Raw genomic sequence first — 19583 nt, 5'->3', positions numbered from 1 at the left:
TCTTGTATCAAGTTACCACAGAAAGAGCCAAGATTTTAAGCTCTACTAAATATAAAATAAACAAACAAACAAACAAACAAAACCACTTTATATATTTATGTTCATTTAAGGAAATATACAGTTAATATGTTTAGAGTTATTTTATATTGAGAAAAACGTATGTATTTTCACTATTGCTGTAGACAAGGATCTACTCAAGATTGTTAAATTGATTGCTGTTTTATATCAAACAACTTTTATAATACTCATTTTTATTGATATAATATTTTATAAATTTTAAAGAATATGACAAAAAAGATATTGTAGGTATTGAAGGGGGGTCTCTGGGAGGAATTGGGGTACAAAAAGAAAACAAGAATGTGATTTTATTCTGTTTACTTAAAATATGTTTTTAAATGTTAACAAATTCAGATAAATTGAAATCATGTAACTTTTTTCATAATGCAATAAATCTTAGAAAGAAGAAAAAAATTAAAAGACATAAGCACAAGGGAAAATAAAAGAAAATGCTAATTTCAAGCACAGTGAGAAAAATTATCAATGATATTTCCATGATGTTTATAGAACATGATTGCCTCAGTTTGTGTTTTCTTTATTTCTATTTTCTATTCTCTATTTCCATTTTCAGGTCTTGAATAGTTTTATTCATTTTTTTCAACTGTTTGTTTGTGTTTTCCCGAATTTTTAAAAAAGGTTTATTTATTTATTATATGTAAGTACACTGTAGCTGTCTTCAGATACTCCAGAAGAGTGTGTCAGATCTCATTACAGGTGTTTGTGAGCCACCATGTGGTTGCTGGGATTTGAAGTCAGTACCTTTGGAAGAGCAGTCAGTGATCTTAACCACTGAACCATCTCTCTAGCCCCTCCAGGATTGTTTTTGGAGGGACTTGTTCATTTCCTCCGTAAGAGCCTCAATCATCTTCATAAGATTGGCTTTAAGGCTGGGCGGTGGTGTCTCACGCCTTTAATCCCAGCACTTGGGAGGCAGAGGCAGGCGGATTTCTGAGTTCTAGGCCAGCCTGGTCTACAGAGTGAGTTCCAGGACAGCCAGGGCTATACAGAGAAACCCTGTCTCGAAAAACCAAAAAGAAAATTAAAAAAAAAAAAAAAAAAAAAAAAAAAAAAAAAAAAAAAAAAAAAAAAAAAAAAAAAAAAAAGGAAAAGGAAAAGAAAAAAATAAATTGGCTTTAAGGTCATTTTCTATGCTTCAGCTGTGTTGGAATAGCCAGTGTTTGCTGTAGTAGGATGGCTGGGCTATGGTGCTGCCGTATTGCCCTAGGCATTGTTGATTGTCTTCTTAAACTGGCTTTTAGTCATTGTGTTGGGTTTATGTGCTGATTTCTGATTTTTTATCTTTATTGTGTGGATTTTTTTTCTTTCTGTTTTCTCTCTGGTTTTCTGGCCTAAGAGGCCTGTAGTTCTGGTTAACTCTGTTAACTCCAGGCCCAATAGTGTGTCTCCGATGGGGTTTTGGTGGACAGCATGACCTCTGTGGTTTTGCATCTGGGCTTCTGGGGGCTTCAGTGGCCTCTGGGGTTCAGGATGCCTGTGTGGCCTCTGGGGCTCTTAGTACTGGCCTTGCCTCAGGTAGAGTGGGAGTCTTTTGCAGGGGTTGTTGGCCACGATATGGAGCTGAGGGAAGGGGGTGCCTGCTGGGAACTGCTAGATGAGATAAAAGGACAGAAATGTAAACATGTAGATGGCGGTTTGGGACGCCAGTCATTTCACCTGCACATTTTTTTTCTTTAAAGTTTACTTTATTTATTTATTATGTTGTATATGTGTATTGGTGCACATGCCATGGTTTGCTTGTCAGGCAGAAGGCAGTTCTCTTTTTTTTTTAAGATTTATTTATTTATTATATATAAGTACACTGTAGCTGTCTTCAGATACCCGAGAAGAGGACGTCAGATCTCATCAGGGATGGTTGTGAGCCACCATGTGGTTGCTGGGATTTGAACACACAACGTTTGGAAGGGCAGTTGGCGGTCCTAACCACTGAGCCATCTCTCCAGCCCCCAGAAGGCAGTTCTTAAGAGTTGGTTCTTTTCTTCCACTGCATCAGTCCCAGGGTTTGACCTTAGTCCATCAGGCTTGATAGCAAGCACCTTTCCTACTGAGCCATCTCAATAGCCCAAGCAGTATGTTTTCAAATAACGTGGTTTTGGCTCCCTGCATCTTTCTTCTGTGTGATATTCCACTATCAGTCTTTAATTCTGTCCTGAGTAGTTTTTACTTTAAGGATTTCTATTTGATTTTTGAGAAAAGTTTCAGTCTCTCTGTTAACTTCTCTGCTGTGATATTAAGTCATATCTCTTTAGTTTTCCTCAAGTTCATCGAATTTCCTGAAAGCAGCTATCTTAAGTTCAAAAGTCTCCCATAGAAAGAGTTTAGTTTCCTTATTTTGACAGGTAGAATCAAGTTTTCCTAAAAGAGCTTGACACTTGTTAGTATGCAACATTGTTTCAGTTTCAAAGAATTAGTGGCATTTTTTATTGTTGTTTTTTGTTTTTTTCCCCCATCTTTTGCAACTTAACTCTTTTATGCCTGACTTTCTAGGATTTCAAGCAGGCTCTTTGTTGAATCTGATCCTGTGGTGGTTTCTGTTTCCGCATTAGATGGCAGCCTCAGGCCAGTTCTGCTTCAAGTCTGACCTCAGTGTGGTGTCAGTTTTTCAGCATTAGAGAATAATCTAAGCTCAGGCATATCCCAAGTCTTCAAAACAGAAGAACCTAGAGCTGAGAGTTTGCTCTCACTAGCCTCTCCTTGGAATCAGTGTATGCCCAGACAGCTCATTCATAGTCCATGACCTGCGCTTAGAAGGTGAAGGGTCAGCCTGGCTCTGGGAGACTCACACTGAAGAGCTTGGTCTTGGGGCCTGTGCCATGGATGTGGTCAATAATGCTGCAAAACTTTGCCACATCGTGAGCTCATACTCCATGAAGACCGATACAGTGCTGGCTTTCAGGAGCGCCCTTCCCTTCCGCTGCCGAAGGGTATTTGAGGAAGTGTAGCTGCCCAGCTACCGCAGTCCCAGCTGCTCATAGCTTTTGTGAGGCTCTTTCTGGCAAGTCGAAGGCCTGGTCATAATTCATTCCCGCCTTAAGGAGTGAGGGAGTATCTCCAAGCTGGGTTGTTTAGTTAGGGGTTGGAGAGGCAACTCTTCCCTTCTTGTCTCCCTACGCCTTGCCTCTTTTTAAATTTTACTACAACAAGCCCTGTAGTCTCTCACTGGATTTCCTTAGCATTTGTGAAGGTAGTTTGGGGTGTTTTTCACACTGTTCAAACCGGCTCTTCTCTGGGAGCGGTGATCATTGGAGGCTCTTACTCAACCTCCGTCTTACCCCTCCCATCATTTCCTGTATCTTTATCTTGCTTTATAATAAGAATGGGCCACCAATAAAAGTGCTTGCAATGTTATGAGTCAGGTAAGTTTTATTTACAGATCACACCAACTTGCAGCTGGAAGGAATATGTCTGGTGGTCATATGTCAGAAAGAGAACGACAGAAGGCAAATGCCTTCCTCATGATCGCCAGCTTCTCTTCTCTCTCCTAATTTCTCTTATGCTCAAAATGGCTTGAAAACATATTTTAGCTTGGTACTTCTTCTAAATTCTTTCCTGTAAAGGGTTTGTTTGTCCTTTTATTTTCCCTTGTGGACAAAAGAAGCATATAAATTCATATTATATAGAATGCTCAGTGGCTTGGTCTGACTACTAATGTGAATTTACTTCTGAAAGACCTATTCTCGGAACTCTCGGATTTATTGTTTTAATTCTGACTTGTTACCTCCTAAGCAGCTAGGAGACTGTTATCCCAGGTTTAAATAAATGAGCTTACTGGGCCACCTCCCTGTTTACTGGAGCTCATGTTTTCCCTCTATTCCTGGATCATTTTCTTCTGTTTAACTGGTGGCTTTTACAGGAAATTCTTTCAAAAGTGGCAGCAGGGGATGCTCCTGCTGCTTTCATGTGTGACCTCATGTCATTCTTCCCATGTCGTATTTCATTGACAGTTTGGTTGGGTACGGAATAGTGTGTTCCAAACGTTTCCCTTAGTGGGGAGTTAATCCTAGCCCCTCCCCCTCCTGCGGACACAGTGACACCAAGCTAATTCTCATGCTTCCTGCCAGACCTTCACTGTCCCAGAACAAATGGACCTTCCTTTTTGCTTTGGCATCCATAAATTTCACAGTGATGTGTCCTTGTGTGATACAGAAGATGAAATTTTTCTGCACCAATTTTTTTTTTGAGCTCTTGGAAGCCATGGTGTCATGTGTATTTCCTTCTCTTTGAGAGATTTGATTTTATTATTTACCAATAGTTTTTAACCCCTCCTTGATGGTTTGTATATGCTTGACTAAGGGAGGGACACTATTAGAAAGTGTGACCCTGTTGGAGTAGGTGTGTCACTGTGGGTGTGGGCTTAAGACCCTCCTCCTAGCTGCCTGGAAGTCAGCCTTCCACTAGCAGCCTTTAGATGAAGATGTAGAACTCTCAGCTCCTCCTTTTACCATGCCAGCCCAGATGCTACCATGCATCCAGCTTGATGATAATGGACTGAACCTCTGAACCTGTAAGCCAGCCCCAATTAAATGTTGTCCTTTATAAGACTTGCCTTGGTCATGGTGTCTGTTCACAGCAGTAAAACCTTAACTAAGACACCCTCTTAAAAAACTATTTATTTATTGTGTGGGTGTTGGTGTGAGTGAGCCTGTGCCATGGAGTACTTGTGAGGTTCTAGGACAATTTGTGGGAGTTCTCTCCTTCCATCACGCAGACTCTTGTAATCTAGCTTGTTCTCTCCCTCTCTCCCATTCCAGAATCCATCTTGGGTAAGTCTTCAGGGTCCTTCTTAAAATTTCTGCTTATAGATTCCATTTCTTCATTTTTTGTCCTATCTCCCAGAAGATCTTGATGTTTCTTACGGTTCTAGTAATCGAGAAATAGTTCTTTATCGTGTTAGACTATTCTTTTCCTTATGGGTGCCTGCTTGGGGTTTCTAGATGTCTCATCTCTATAGGCATACCAGCTAACATTTTTAGATTGCTTTTTAGTCTCTGAAGTGATTTCCTCTTAATTCATGTTTAGATGTTTTGCTTTCTGTCACTCTTTCTTATTGTGGGATACATTTGGCATCTCTTTAAGGGGAAGTTTTATTTTTAACTTAAACAAGTGGATGGGGACTTGGAGCCTTTACAATAGGACATGGACATGTATTAGTCTCCTTTCTGTTGTTCTAACACAATACTTGAGGCTGGAACTTCATAAAGAGGTTACTTAGCTCTTGGAGGATGTCAGTCTAAGAAGCAGGTTCTAAAGTGTTTGGCCTCTGGTAATGACCCCCGTAGTTATAGGTGTGATGGAGAGACATGTACTGAGCTAAACATGTGGTGTGGCCTTGCTTTACAACTTCTCCTGTAAGGGCTAAGAATTCCATGAGACCAGCATTATTTCTTCTGAGGATGATGCCCTAATGACTAAGGCACCTAAGTAGTAAGCCCCACTTCTTAAACATTCTACCATTTTCAATCCTAGCACATGAACCAGTGGGGGTAGGGGTCTGATACACATGTTCAAGCCACAGCAGGTGGACAATCAGAGAGAGAGAGAGAGAGAGAGAGAGAGAGAGAGAGAGAGAGAGAGAGAGAGAGAGAGAGAGGGAGAGAGAGAGAATGAGCTGCTAGGATTCCCAGAGTCATAGAAAAATAAGGGATAGCAGATAAGCTCGAGGGTAAAGAGGAAGGACCAGGTTGACATGAACCAGTGTGAGGGCCTACAGAACCATGCAATTGATCGCCAGGATTTATTCTAGGCAACACTTGGAGTTTGGGCCCCAAGAGTGTCTTTGGATATATTACTAGAAGGTGAACAAATATGGCATTTGAGTCCCTGTGTCAGCTGGTTCCAGAGGTGATGTGACTGTCCTCTCTTGGGTCTTAGCCCAACCCTTGGCTAAGTTATGCATGTGCAGAGTTTTGTTTTTGTTTTGTTTTGTTTGATGATTGAAGGGTAGCTGTCTTAGTCAGGGTTTCTATTCCTGCACAAACATCATGACCAAGAAGCAAGTTGGGGAGGACAGGGTTTATTCAGCTTACACTTCCACATTGCTATTTATCACCAAGGAAGTCAGGATTGGAACTCAAGCAGGTCAGGAAGCAGGAGCTGATGCAGAGACCATGAAGGGATGTTCCTTACTGGCTTGCTTCCCCTGCTCAGCTTGCTTTCTTATAGAACCCAGAACTACCAGCCCAGGGATGGTACCACCCACAAGGGGCCTTCCCGCCTTGATTACTAATTGAGAAAATGCCTTACAGTTGGATTTCATGGGGGCATTTCCTCCACTGAAGCTCCTTTCTCTGTGATAACTCCAGCTTGTATCAAGTTGAAACAAAACCAGCCAGTACAGTAGCTAATGGGTAATTCTTTAGGGCAAATTTGGAATTTCAAATTCTGAAACAAAGAGGGATGAGGGCAGTTCATGTGATGGGTGTTTATGGCAGGTCTGGTACATAAGCCACCCATCTCTGTCCTGACAGAAGAGAGGTCACCCTCTATGCCAAGTGTAGTTCAGGGTTGTTTTCCATTGTAGAGCTGAGGACACAGCCAGACTTGTCCAGTAATTTCAGCCACAGGTCTTCACTCACCATCTACTCTAGTTCGCTTTTCACCTGCTCCAGTCCACTTTCCAGTCCCATCTCCATTCTCATGCCCTAGAACCCCTGACCCCACCCCATGGCTCCACTCCATGGCCCTAGCTCTAGCATTGCTATTGTGGTCTCCGTTCTCAGCTATGGCTGCTGGCTTTCCTTCTTTTTACCCTCCAGTGTAACCTCATTTGTATTTGAGTCAGGGTCTCAGTTTGTAGCCATGGCTGTCTTGGAACTTGTTACATAGAGTAGGCTGTCCTCAAACTCAGAGATATCCTCTGCCTCCTAAGTGCTGGAATTCAGGGCTTGTTCCTCCACACATGGCTATCCTTCTTGACACCTGTCAAGGCTTCTGACCTGGCGTGGGCCTCCCCGTGTGATGTGGAATATTCTGCTTCGCACTCTTTACTATCAGTTTCAGGATCAGGGAAGGAGGGAAGATGGGCGCACAGTAACGTTTCCACCTCGGATCAGAAGCCTTACAAGATGGCTTCTTGAATTCTTTAACTATTTCAAGAGAGGACTTCGGGGATCTTGGCAAATGATTCGTATTTGTTGAAGGTTGGCTGGGAACCCATGGGCATGTTTACCATTCCATGCCCAAGACGGGAGTTAGACTTACTGCTCTATGTGAAGCTGTGTTTGAAGTTTGGTTTTATCAGGAAGCACACCCCAGATCTAGGGTCAAGGCCCCGGATTGTCTCCCGCGTTCTCCACATTTGCTTCCTCCCTTGATGTTGTGCTTGCCCAGATGTGAACATTCAAGGGAAATGCCTTTTCTTTATTTTCCGAAAAGAAATTAAAATGTCCGTTCCATTTTCAAAGGCTTAGGTAGTCTCTGATCTGGTAACTGGAAGCTGAACGAAAGTTTATCTTTAGGGAGGGAAGACGTTTGGAAAGTTTTCCTAAAGGTAGAGATTCCAAGACCTCAGGTTCAGCCTTTCCTTATTTCTCCATAGTGTCTGATGACTTTTGAATGAGCCTGAGCCTCAAACATCTTTAAACATCTGGAAAACGTGGCTGGGAATACTGTCTCTGCTGATTTTTCCTGTGTGTCAAAAATAACATTAAACAAAGAGGACCTTGTGGCTTGGATGTAGCTCAGTGGTGCAGAAATTGCCTACTGTGAGTGAAGTTCTGGGTTCAGTCCTCAGGACTGTAAAAAGAAGCACACTTGTAGCCATGAGGTCATGAAAGTTGTCCTTCAGAAGGGTCAGCACTGTTGAGACCACCCTTATAACTGCTGTAGACCCACGGGGCATTTGACAAAATGGGAACATGAGGTAAGTCATGATCTGTGCTGTAGTGGGTATTGAATGTGGGGCTACTTACTTGTGCAACATGTCATCTTGGTCTAGTGAGAGGAACCGGGGATGCAAATGGATCCTGCCCATGTGGAACGACAGCTGAAGATTTCCACTGAGCCAACCGAGCCAGTATGATTTCATCTGTATTCTCTGTGTAGAGAAAGTAAGAGGACAGGATGGGAACATCGTGATAGGTGCTAGAGATGAGTGGTGACTCAGGCGGCCTGCTGCAGCCAGCTCTCAGGCTGAATGAGCTGCAGCCAGCTCTCAGGCTGAATGAGTACTCTCACCCTAGTACTTGGCCTTTCTCTGCTCTTTTTAAATGTGTACCTAAAACTCTGGCTTACCATCCCATGAATTCCATTCCTTCCTTCCTTCTTTTTTTTTTTTTTTTTTCAAGACAGGGTTTCTCTGTGTATTCCTGGCTGTCCTGGGACTCACTCTGTAGACCAGGCTGGCCTCGAACTCAGAAATTTGCCTGCCTCTGCCTCCCAAGTGCTGGGATTAAAGGCGTGCGCCACCACCGCCCGGCAATTCCTTCCTTCCTTCCTATCTATCTATCTGTCTATCTATCTATCTATCTATCTATCTATCTATCTATCTATCTATCTTAGCTCTGGATTACTTACTCTTTACATTAATACTTAATATAAAGTGTTGATTGTACATAAAATGTAAACAATGTAAAAAGAATTCTGCCTAATTCTAACAAGATATGTCTTGACTCTGGACCTGTATTTTATATATATATATATATATATATATATATATATATGTGTGTATATGTATATATATATATATGTATATATATGAGTACACCATTGCTCTCTTCAGACACACTTGAAGAGGGCATCAGACCCCATTACAGATGGTTGTGAGCCACCATGTGGTTGCTGGGATTTGAACTCAGGTCCTTCCGTAAAGCAGTTGGTGCTCTTACCCGCTGAGCCATCTCACCAGCCCCTCCAGGCCTGTATTTAACACATCCCCTGAGCTTAGCTGTCGGCTCACGTAGTTTCACTCATAGGCTCCTTTTGATCCATCCATTTCTCTTACCTTTTTACAACGTGGTTCAATATTCTGAAAAATAAAATAAATATATTACATGCCTACTAAGAAAAATATTTTGCATCTTACAAAGCAGCTCACACAAAAGTCCTATAGAAACAGCGCTTTGTAGGCATCCAAACAGGAGCAGCTCTTTTGAATGTTTATACTTTATTTTCAGGCTTATCTTACTTCAGTCAAATAAAAACAGTTTAAATGTAAGATGAAAGTGGCATATTAGGGGATGTTTATTTCATGTGTAAAGAGCTGTGACACTTTGCCAGCTTTCGAACTTGATTCAGTTTCCAGCAATTATAATTATGCCGATGATCTCAGACAAGCCATCTTTCATAAAGTGAGGTCTCTACTGCTCTTGTTACCATGTCTCACCTCATAGATAGCACTTTAAAAAGCAAGGCACTCACACTGCTACAAAGCAACACTGGAGAAGAGCATATTGATTAGACTACCATTGGTGAGCTGGGGAGGGGTTCTGGAGAGAGGCCTCAGAAGTCAAGAGCATGCGCAGTCCATGGCATCTCAGCAGTTAAGAGCATGCGCAGCCTATGGCATCTCAGCAGTTAAGAGCATGCGCAGTCCATGGCATCTCAGCAGTTAAGAGCATGCGCAGCCTATGGCATCTCAGTAGTTAAGAGCATGCACAGCCCATGGCCCATGCAGAGGATGCGAGTCCATCCTAGCACCTGCATCAGAAGGCCCACAGCCACCTGTTATTCCAGCTCTAGGGGGTCTGATCTTGTTCTGGCCTCCATGGATACTCACATGCGTGTGTATATGAGCAGGCAGGCAGTCACATGCACATAAATAAAGATTTTAAAATGAATACTAGTTTGGTTGCTACTGTCAATACCAAAACAATAGTAACTCAGATGAGATAGCAATTTCTTTCTGTGTAATGGGCTCCCCAAAAGACATTCTAATCTGCAGAACCCCATACAACAGAAAGAACTTTACAGATACTATTAAGGTTATGGTCCTTGACATAAGGATTGAGTCATGCATTACCTGGGTGGACTTCTAAAAGAGGGAATTCTTTCAGGTCTGTGGTCTAAGAGATCACAAGTTCTCTTTCCCACATTAGTCACAAAAGTACCATTCCGTTAAATTTTCTGTTGTTACAGCGGAAGTAGATTGGAGAAATGGGAAAAAGATTGAACTAACATGTTATTGCTGGCTCTGAAGACGGAGGGGTAAGCATAGGTCAAGGAGCAGCAGTGGCTTCCAGAAATGATAAAACACAAGACAACGGCACTTCCAACTAAGCAAAGAAAAATAACAACAACAACAAAAGGAGAGATAGGGCTATCTATCTACAAAGGTTCTGTCAACATTGTCTTGCCAAGTAGCACGTATCCCTGTGACATACCTAAGAGATTCATGGCATTCTGAAGAATTTTGCATCAGCAGACATAGTGCCAGTTTGGACTGAAAGAGGCAGAGTATGAAATAAAGAGGGTGACCACACTCTCCACTCTCACCCTAACTTCTAGAGGGGAAACAGGCAGACAAAGCTACTTAGCCACACCCGCGCTACCTTTCATGAAAAGAGAAGGGTGTGTTGTGGGAGGGAAGATGGATGATGTCAGAGGTAGGCATTCTTTGGTGCTCCCCACACAGGCCTATGAAGGACCCTACTGTCACAAGGTTATGAACTGCTAACCAGTGAGCTTGCATTCCTATGGTAATGAAATGTAGATGCTCATGACTCCAGATGTGCAGAAGGACATCAGAGTCACACTTGTAAACAGTTTATAAAATGATATCTAGCATGATCAATGCTGTTTTGCTAGTAATACCAGTTAGTGTAGAAGAATACAATTAATTTTCCAAGAATATAACAAAATTAGCCTCATCATAGCTAAGCGTAGAAAAAAAGGGAGCCCTCGAGAGGCCTTAGTAAATAAAGGCACTTGCTTCCCAAACCCCCAAACCTGGTGACCTGAGTTTTACCCCAGGAGCCATGTACAGGTAGAAGGAGAGAACAGACTCACCCATAAAGTTGTTTTCTGGCCTGCATACATACATGCACTATGCCATGGCACAAAACTACCATGCTCATAAAGAGACTGGGGGTGGGTGAGAGAGAGAGAGAGAGAGAGAGAGAGAGAGAGAGAGAGAGAGAGAGAGAGAGAGAGAGAGAGAGAGAGAGAGAGAGAGAGAGAGAGAGAGACAGAGAGACAGAGACAGAGACAGAGACAGAGAGACAGAGAGAGAGACAGAGAGAGAGAGAGAGAGAGAGAGAGAGAGAGAGAGAGAGAGAGAGAGAGAAGCAAGAGTTGTGTTATGTGAAGAGCAGTGTTGACTAGTATGTCCAAACCTGAGTTGCTAGAAACACAGCTCGTTTAAATTTTGGAATTCCTTTTTCATCTAACAACAAGTTGACCATGTTTTAAATGTCATGTTCTTTTAAAACATACTTGAAAAGTCTTCTATATGTACCACGTTGTCCTACATTCCATTCCAAGGAGAACAATCGTCATTGGGATGTATTCTGCTGTTGGTGTAGCCCTTGGCTTGACCTCTCCAGTCTTTGACAATCTTTACTATGGCCTCCAGGAGAACCAAGGCTATTTGCCCTGGACATGACAGAACATGTGGAGAGGCACAGACCAAATAGGCAGTCAGAAGAGCAAGGTTAAACTGCTAGCTAACAGCTGCCCCATGAGTCAGCCTGATGAGGCTAGGAAAGGAGCCGCCCATCTGCAGCTAGCCCATTGAGTGGCCAGCACTAGGGCAAGCTAATAAATTATTGTTGTTTGGGGCAGTTTGTTTCACCACAGTGCACAGCTGCTGCTATCAAGTGTTCCGTCTAAGGCTGTATTTTCATGACCTTTTTGTTCTGGAATATTTACCAGGGAATTCTATGTTTAGCTGTGCAGTAATTCTGTTTATTGGAGTTCTTTTTCTCAGTTTCTATTGATTGATTGATTGATTGATTGATTGTATTTATATGCACATTGTCATGGAACATGTGTATTAATCAGAAGATAACTTTTGGGAGTCAGTCTTCTCTTCCTTCCCTGTGGGACCCCGGGACTGAACTCAGGTGGTCAGGCTGTGTAGCGAGTCCTGTGACCTGTGACGTCATCTCAAAGGTGCTTGTTGGCATTCTCATACTGGCATTTCCTAGCTTGCTGTGTTGTTGTTGTTTTCCTCATAGTCCATATCTTCTGGATGTCATGCGCTGCTTTGGGACCTTGCTCCTAAGACTGTTAGATTTTTAGATCTGGTGTCAAAATTGTCATGGGACTTATGGTGGACTTCTCCTTGGTAGGAGCCACTTTATCTTAAAAATAAAGAAACCAGAGTCTCAGTCGGCACTGCAACCTGCATGGCTTCTGGGGGTGACCGGACTGGGAGACAGGGGAATGAAGAAAGGGCAAGCATACGAACAGAAAAGCTGGCATTGGATAGCTGTGCACTCTGATGGAGGTGCCCCAGCAGTCTGGAGACTAGGTGTATTTATTATATCATTCGACCAAGGAGACAGGTGTATTGTATACAACCAAATGAGTGGAAGGCAGGCTAGTTCATCTTGGTAAGGGGTCTCTGAAGGGGAGCTATTTCATATTGCAGTGGTTCCCGGTTCCAAGAGGAATCTGTGGTTCATAATTTCTACTAATACTAGTTTTGCCAAAAGTAAATCGTTCATAACATCTATACTTATTTTTTGAGACAGGGTCTCACTATGTAGCCTTGGCTGGCCTGGAGCTTGCTTTGTAGAATTGGCTGGCCTTGAACTCACAGAGATCTGCCAGGCTCTGTAACATTTGTACTTGAACCAGAGGAAGACTTTGCCATCCCTCTGAACCTCACCTGGGGTAGGCCTTGCCATTCCCATGGGGAGGAGACTCTGAGGTCTTTGAAATGCCATGCACATGGCAATAACGTTCACTTAGGATTCCAGCGACTCCCACAAAGTGGTGGTGGGGAGGGAGTTCTGGATTTGGATTTATTGCAAGAATCAAGGCTGGGGGTCCTAGGCGGCTTGCTTTTCTGTCTGACTTCTGAGGCTGGACAATCACCTGAGCCTGGCCAGTGTTCTTCCTATGGAAAGAGTGTGTGCAATTGGACCACACCAGTTAAAACAATTCTATATGCCAGGTTTGCAAATGAGGCCACAGGAGAAATCTTTACATAGTGACACACAAAAGTGACAGTACAGTCTGTGGTTCTCATTCAGGTAAAAATCCTTACACGTCTACTGGCCTTTTCCCTGCCTGGGAAACCCCATCTCAGCTCCATGGAAGATGGGTTTATCTGTACTTCTGGGTCAAAGAATGTTCTGATGCCCAGAGAACCTGCGTCTTCAGTATAGGGATGCACTCACTGGTGACGGGACGTTTTAGGCTGTAAGCTAATTGGAAGCTGAGCTGTAACTAGGAGATCAAAATATTTAGACTCTTCTTTGTAACATGGTGTGCCTTTCCCAAAATCTACTCCTGGTTCTCAGGGATGGACTCTTTTGTTCTTGGGTTATATCTTCTCTTCTTTGTGTTTATGTTCCTCTTCTCCTTAGTCAGGACAGGCCTGGCATCATTAAGTATTAATTTGCTCATATTTCTTGGAGGGAAGTATGGGAGAGAGATGTTGGTGTCCTGCTTGTCACAGGTTGTTTAAATAAGTCATATAGAGGGTTTTACAAGAGGGATAGCAATCTTGCCACTGGGATGGTGCCACGGACTGGGTTTGCTGTGGGAATCCCTTATTCCGAGGGATGAGCAGAGTTCTGGTCAGGTGGGTAAAAAATTCGGTGGATGACAAACTGAGTCAACACAAGGAAGCTGGTGAATTGAGAGAAGGTAAAACAGATGGGGCAGAAGCTGACACGGAAATGAAGGGAGACAGGGTCTGGTTTTTTCTTTGGTTTGCTTATTCTCTCTTTCCTCTCCCCCTTCTCTCTGTCTCTTCCTTCCTTCCTTTCTCTCTCTCTCTCTCTCTCTCTCTCTCTCTCTTTCCTCTCCCCCTTCTCTCTGTCTCTTCCTTTCTTCTTTTCTCTCTCTCTCTCTCTCTCTCTCTCTCTCTCTTTCTTTCTTTCTTTCTTTCTTTCTTTCTTTCTTTCTTTCTTCCTGTTTCCCATTTCTTGGATCCAATTCTTCCTTAGGGCCACAAGCCACAAGATACTTGAGTTCTTATAGTATCTACTATCATTTTAAAATCTTTTTGCTTTGTTTTTTTAAATTAGGGTGACTTAAGTTAGTTTTCAGTTTTTGCAATGAAGATCCCCAGTGAGGAGGAGGAACTTACGTGGTGACTTGTATGAAGTGGGCCCAGTCAGGCAGTTGCGGGACGGTTTCTAGTCCCTCCCACAATAATCTTGTAGCTGAGTGTGCCTCTGTCTCTTATCTCCTAGAAAGGACAGAAAATATAAATAAATAAGTAACCAGAGAGTCTGACATCCTAATGAAGTTGTTGCATTGAAATGGAGTAGCAGGGTACAGAAACAATAGAGTTGGATTTCCAAACACTTCTCTCTTTTCTTGTTAACTTTTTGTTTACATGTGATTTTTGTTTCCTTGGAGGTCCACAGCAGGCATTGGCAAATCCATGCTTGGCTTCTCAGGCTCAGTAGTCCCTTCCTACAGGAGAGGTTTCTGTATGATTCTGCCCGTCTGTGCCAGCAGAGCACTTGGCCTTTGAGGAGGATGGACATATTAGTACCAAGTAATAGTTCAGTGATTGTGGCTTTATTATGGGCAACGATGGTATTGCTTATCATTTGTGTGCTCCAGAGTCTAGCACACAGACCAGGATCTAATAGGCTTCCCATCAAAATTTATTGAGTGAATTACTGAATAGTTTTTCCTTATTGGCAATTTAAAAGACACACATACAAAAAAAAAAAAAAAACGGAACATAAAACTTAACAGCAAGACACATATTGAATTATGTAACTTGAGCATGCAAATGGAGGGGCACCTAATAAAATTCATCATCACTGTGATGCTACACTGTGCAGCATCTTCACCCAGGGCAGGGATTCCCGAGCATGGAGAGGAGACGGACATTGGGTCTCCGTGTCATCTGCAAACAGCTTCTTTTCCCTCTATTCCAGACTGTGTTTCATAAGAAAAAAGCAAGCCCTGCCACCAGTACATCACTCCTGCCGAACTCCCCCACCCCCGCCCCTGGGGACAACTCCACGATTTCTCAGAGTCTCTCCTTATCTCATTTGTCAGGGGGAACATTTGTAGTTTTCATATAAAATTTAATGGTCAGAAACATCGGTTTCCTATCCAACTGCAGTGTTTCAAATTGGGTAGAGATGGTGATTTTTTTTTTTTTTGGTTGAGCACAAACTATATTTGCTATGCCTTGGATGCTCAGAAAAATAATGTAGACCAAAGACAAAGAAACAGAGAGGAGTGTGGAGCGGAGAGGCAGGATGAAGAGGAAAAAGTAGAAGGGGTGAAGAGATGGTGGCCATTTGGGCACCGACCTCTCCCTGCTCCCGAGAATGGCATGTGTGTGAGCGTGCCCTTTGTGGCTGGCCTTTGAAGATCTCAGGTTCTCCTGTAACCTGCGTCCCTGGATGTAGCTAATGAACCCCACAGAGCTCTTAGCTCCTCTGATTAAAACTGCTTGCACTAAAAAGTTGCTGGTACTCCGTGGTCCTTGTTTGGGAAGGGATGGTCGGTATGCGGTAAAACGTCTGGTTCTGCAGCCATTTGGAACTCCAGGCTAGCAGAGCTGGATTCGTGTTTGCTGCTGGACCTCAGAGACTTGCTCTTACCTCCCAGCACCTCGGTCCATGCCTGAACTCCGAGTCATTGGTAGGAGACCGAATAGAGCATTGGCTTTCAGGTACAGCTCAGTGTTTGTGAAGGCCCTTGATACCTCTCTTTCTCTCCCTGCTTCCCTACACACACACACACACACACACACACACACACACACCCCACTCAGGTAGCTGTCACTAAAGTATGTGCATGCTTAGAACGCACACCCGCCCACCCACCCCCCACACAAATACACACTTCCTTCCCGATATATGGGCACATAGATGCACTCTCCTCTCAAGCTTTGTTCGTGGCATGCAAGCGCATGGTGGTGTTCTCTCAGTTTCTGTTCTCTCACCTGCTCGAGCACAGATCGTTAGCCCTCCTTTGTTGCCTCCACTCTTCTGAGCACATGCCTCTGTCAAAGCTTCTGCCATTTTACTTTGCAGCAATGGTGTTGGGTAGAGTCACTCCCACTCTGCAGACAAATGGCATGGGTCAGCTCTGTCACTGCTGTGTGATCATGGGAAAAAGACCTAATAGCTCGGTGACTCAGTTTTCTAATTTGTAAAATGGGTATTATAAATGATGCTCATGTTATGAGATGACATATGCAAACCACTTAGTGAACTACCTTGCTCCATAGAAGACAGCTGCGAGCATTAATTGCTCAGCTTGTCCTCTCAGCCATTTGGGCAGAGACAGACTTTGCTGTATCCTTATATTCTTAAAGACTGAGGGGAGACGCAAGGGGACGCATTGCTGTTACACCTGTTTGCTGAGTTGAATTGTGACTCCCGTGGCCTACTGACGGAGTCTGTGTGGACACAGTTCTCCAGAGTCAGAAGCTAAAGTTCAAGCAACCATTTTCTAGCTGTGTGGCCTTGGGCAAGTTAATCACACTTTCTGTGTTTTAGTTTATTTTTGGGTAGAATAATAACTATGAACATACCTAGTTGATAGGGTTGTTGTGAGGACTGAAAAAGATAATCCAACATGAGGGTGCCTAGAATATGCAAAGAGGATCTCAATAAATGTTAGCACTCTCATTTCATTATGAGTATTGTTATATTTTCTATTTTAAATTCACCTAAATATCCCTGCATGAAGCCCCTTTCCATCATTCTAGCTGAAAGTCATCATTCTTTATTTAGGCATTTGAAATGATTCTTTTTTTTTTTTTTTTTCGAGACAGGGTTTCTCTGTATAGCCCTGGCTGTCCTGGAACTCACTCTGCAGACCAGGCTGGCCTTGAACTCAGAAATCTACCTGCCTCTGCCTCCCAAGTGCTAGGATTAAAGGCATGTGCCACCACTCCCTGGCTTGAAATGATTCTTACAGGTGGAGAATGGTCCAGGAAGCATGTGAGATACTGCTGCGCAATGTTAAGCAAGTCAGGCATGAGCCCACTTTCATGTAAGTTGGAGTCTGAGGAAGAAACAAGCCTGAGCGTTCTGGACACATAGAGGGGGCTTCTCGGCTTGGGGAGGGAGTGCTCTCCCAGGAGCTTTCAGAGAGATGCCCCTGCAGTGCTGTTGGCCAGGACACCATGGCAGTCTTTCAGCAAAGATGAGCTCTCTTTGGCTGGCTTAGAGTGATTGTGACCCATCCATCCCCTGATGTTCACCATGCTAGCCAGCCGCTGTAGCCTGTAGCGCATGCATTTCCATTCCCTTTTGCAAGTAGCCTTTTTTTTTCTTTTGACTTTTGAAACAATGAATGGGGAAAATATGTCTGCCCTTTCCAGGTCCCCCAACCCTCCCTGCCCCCCACCAATTGTGTTCTGTTTTCTCTCTGTACAGTCAGTACAGACAGGACCGTGGGTACCTCTGCCCCTGTAGCCATGGAGGCTTACAGCAGGCTGGCCTGGTGGCATGGTGGATGGGCACTAGCTATGAGTTTTTTTCAATGGGATTAAGTGTGCTCAGCCGGAGTCTGATGAGAAGGGGGGGCGGGGGAGCCGGGGGTGTCTCAAGGGGGATGCAGCTGGAGGGGCTGTCCATCTGGATCCCGCAGGCCCCTGGGTGCTGGGAGGTTATTCTTAGTCATCTTTTCTTCAGTCTTTATTTTCTCTTAATCAGGGCTCTCTTGGTTGTGCAATTGGCAGCCTCCCTTACTTCTGTAAAGCAATGATTTTCCATATAGTAATTCTTGCCTTCTTTAGACTTCCCAGAGTGGGTGGGTGGCTCCTTTTGTGTTCAGATTTTGCACACTGCCTCCCACCCCAGCTCCTCCCCTGAGTATTTTTGTGGCTGATGGAGACCTATTATGAGTGTTGAACATTTGACCCCTCCCCCATCTCCTTGTTTGTTTACAAAGAGCTTAGCCATACCGCTCTCCTTGCTTATTTTTTCCTAGTAACATCTAATGGGAGGACATTTGCCGCCCTTCCTTCTGCCGCTGCATGTGTCCTGAATTCTGCTGGATTAATTTAACTGGAGCCTGAAGAGGCAGCAAAGCTGAGGGCAGGTGGCTGAACTCCAGTCCTTGGCTCCTGCGTCATCGTCACAGTCATCACTGCGCTGATGGCTGATGGCCTGCTCTGTAGTTCATAAGTACTTCCACAGGCAGAAGAGCAGAAGCCAGGGCCTCTGAGGCTTGGTGTCATAGGCGAGGGGAGGCAGGGTCTAGGTTTGATCTTGCTTTTCTGATGTGAAATCCCCTACCTTTTCTTTCAGGGATCACACATTTCTTTAGGAGGCAGTAGCTAATATAAAAGGGAAAAGCTGGTCGGAGCCAAATACGTTCAGGATTAGAAAGGACGGCGGGAACTGAATGCATATCTTGGCTACATTATTAAATTGTAAACATTGCTACAGTTTGGATATTGAAAGTCTCTCCCCTCCATCTCCAAAGACCATGGCTTGAGGGCCCAATGGTTGACTGTGAGAAAGGCAGGCTCCCAAGAGACTCCATGGTAGGTGGGCCAGGTCTTCAGGAGGTGAGGCCTGATGAGGAGACCTTAGGTCACTGGGGCAGGCTGCTTGAGGGGATGGAGAGACGCCGATGTGTCAGTCCTGCTCCCTCTTAGCTGGTTTACGTCTGATTCCTGTCCCTGTCATGATATGAAGCCTTGCTAGACGCCCAAGGAAAAGGGAACCACCTTATCTTGGACTGTGGGCCTTCCAGAACCATAAGTCTCAATGACTTTGTAAGTTAATTACCTTAGCTATCTTGTTACAGGAACAGACAGCTGACCAACGCAGCATTTGAAATGCAAGGAGAAGAGAAATGCATCTGTGTTCTCTTCTTGGTTGTTGGCAGGGAATGGAGAGCATTTACATGGCGTTCACTTTGCTGCTGCACAGCACGGCACTATCTTGGTTGTGGTGAGCCTATGGCATGAGGCAGTGTGTTAAAGGTAACGGAATGCTTCCATTGCCTTTGGAAAAGAGCAAGTTTTAGAATATACATATTACAGTCCCAGGCGTGTATGAATCCATAATCTCTCCTTCCTAGTTTTCAAGGCACGATCCTCAAGGTCTATGGGTGATAAGAGAGACACGCCCCCAATGCCCTTATTCACATCCTGAGCCAAAGGATTTTTCTCTTTTTTTTTTTTTAATTTTTTTTATTAGATATTTTCTTTATTTACATGTAAATTTCTCCATTTCCAGTTTCCCCTACGAAAAACAAAGAAACAAACAAAAACAACAAAAACAAATCCCTGTTGCCTCCCCACTCCCCATGCCTGCCACTTCACCCTCTCCCGCTTATTGGCCCTGGCATTCCCCTACACTGGGACACAGAAGTTTCACAGAGCCTAGTTCCTCTCCTCCTATTGATGATCAAATTGCAATCCTCTACTATATACATGCTGCCAGAACAATCAGACC

The 19583-nt window shown here is 43.8% G+C and overlaps 1 long non-coding RNA gene across 2 annotated transcripts in view; it reads right to left on the bottom strand.

Moving 5' to 3' along the window:
* Window positions 1-9536, bottom strand: part of LOC116089012 — a 36819-nt gene extending 27283 nt beyond the window's left edge. The window contains exons 1-4 of one of the 2 annotated variants that reach the window (XR_004118099.1): window positions 9398-9536; window positions 9017-9040; window positions 7986-8110; window positions 7414-7701 (exon numbers count right to left, since the gene is read on the bottom strand). This is a non-coding gene — a long non-coding RNA (uncharacterized LOC116089012). Of the gene's footprint in view, window positions 1-7413; window positions 7702-7985; window positions 8111-9016; window positions 9041-9397 lie in introns of those variants that run through there. The other variant, XR_004118100.1, reaches the window with a different exon arrangement.
* Between the last annotated feature and the right edge of the window lie 10047 nt (window positions 9537-19583).

The sequence above is a fragment of the Mastomys coucha genome, unplaced genomic scaffold (genome assembly GCF_008632895.1).
Source record: "Mastomys coucha isolate ucsf_1 unplaced genomic scaffold, UCSF_Mcou_1 pScaffold14, whole genome shotgun sequence".
Taxonomy (NCBI): Eukaryota; Metazoa; Chordata; class Mammalia; order Rodentia; family Muridae; genus Mastomys; species Mastomys coucha.
Note: the sequence above shows the minus strand (reverse complement) of the source record. Positions and strands in the feature narration are given on the sequence as shown.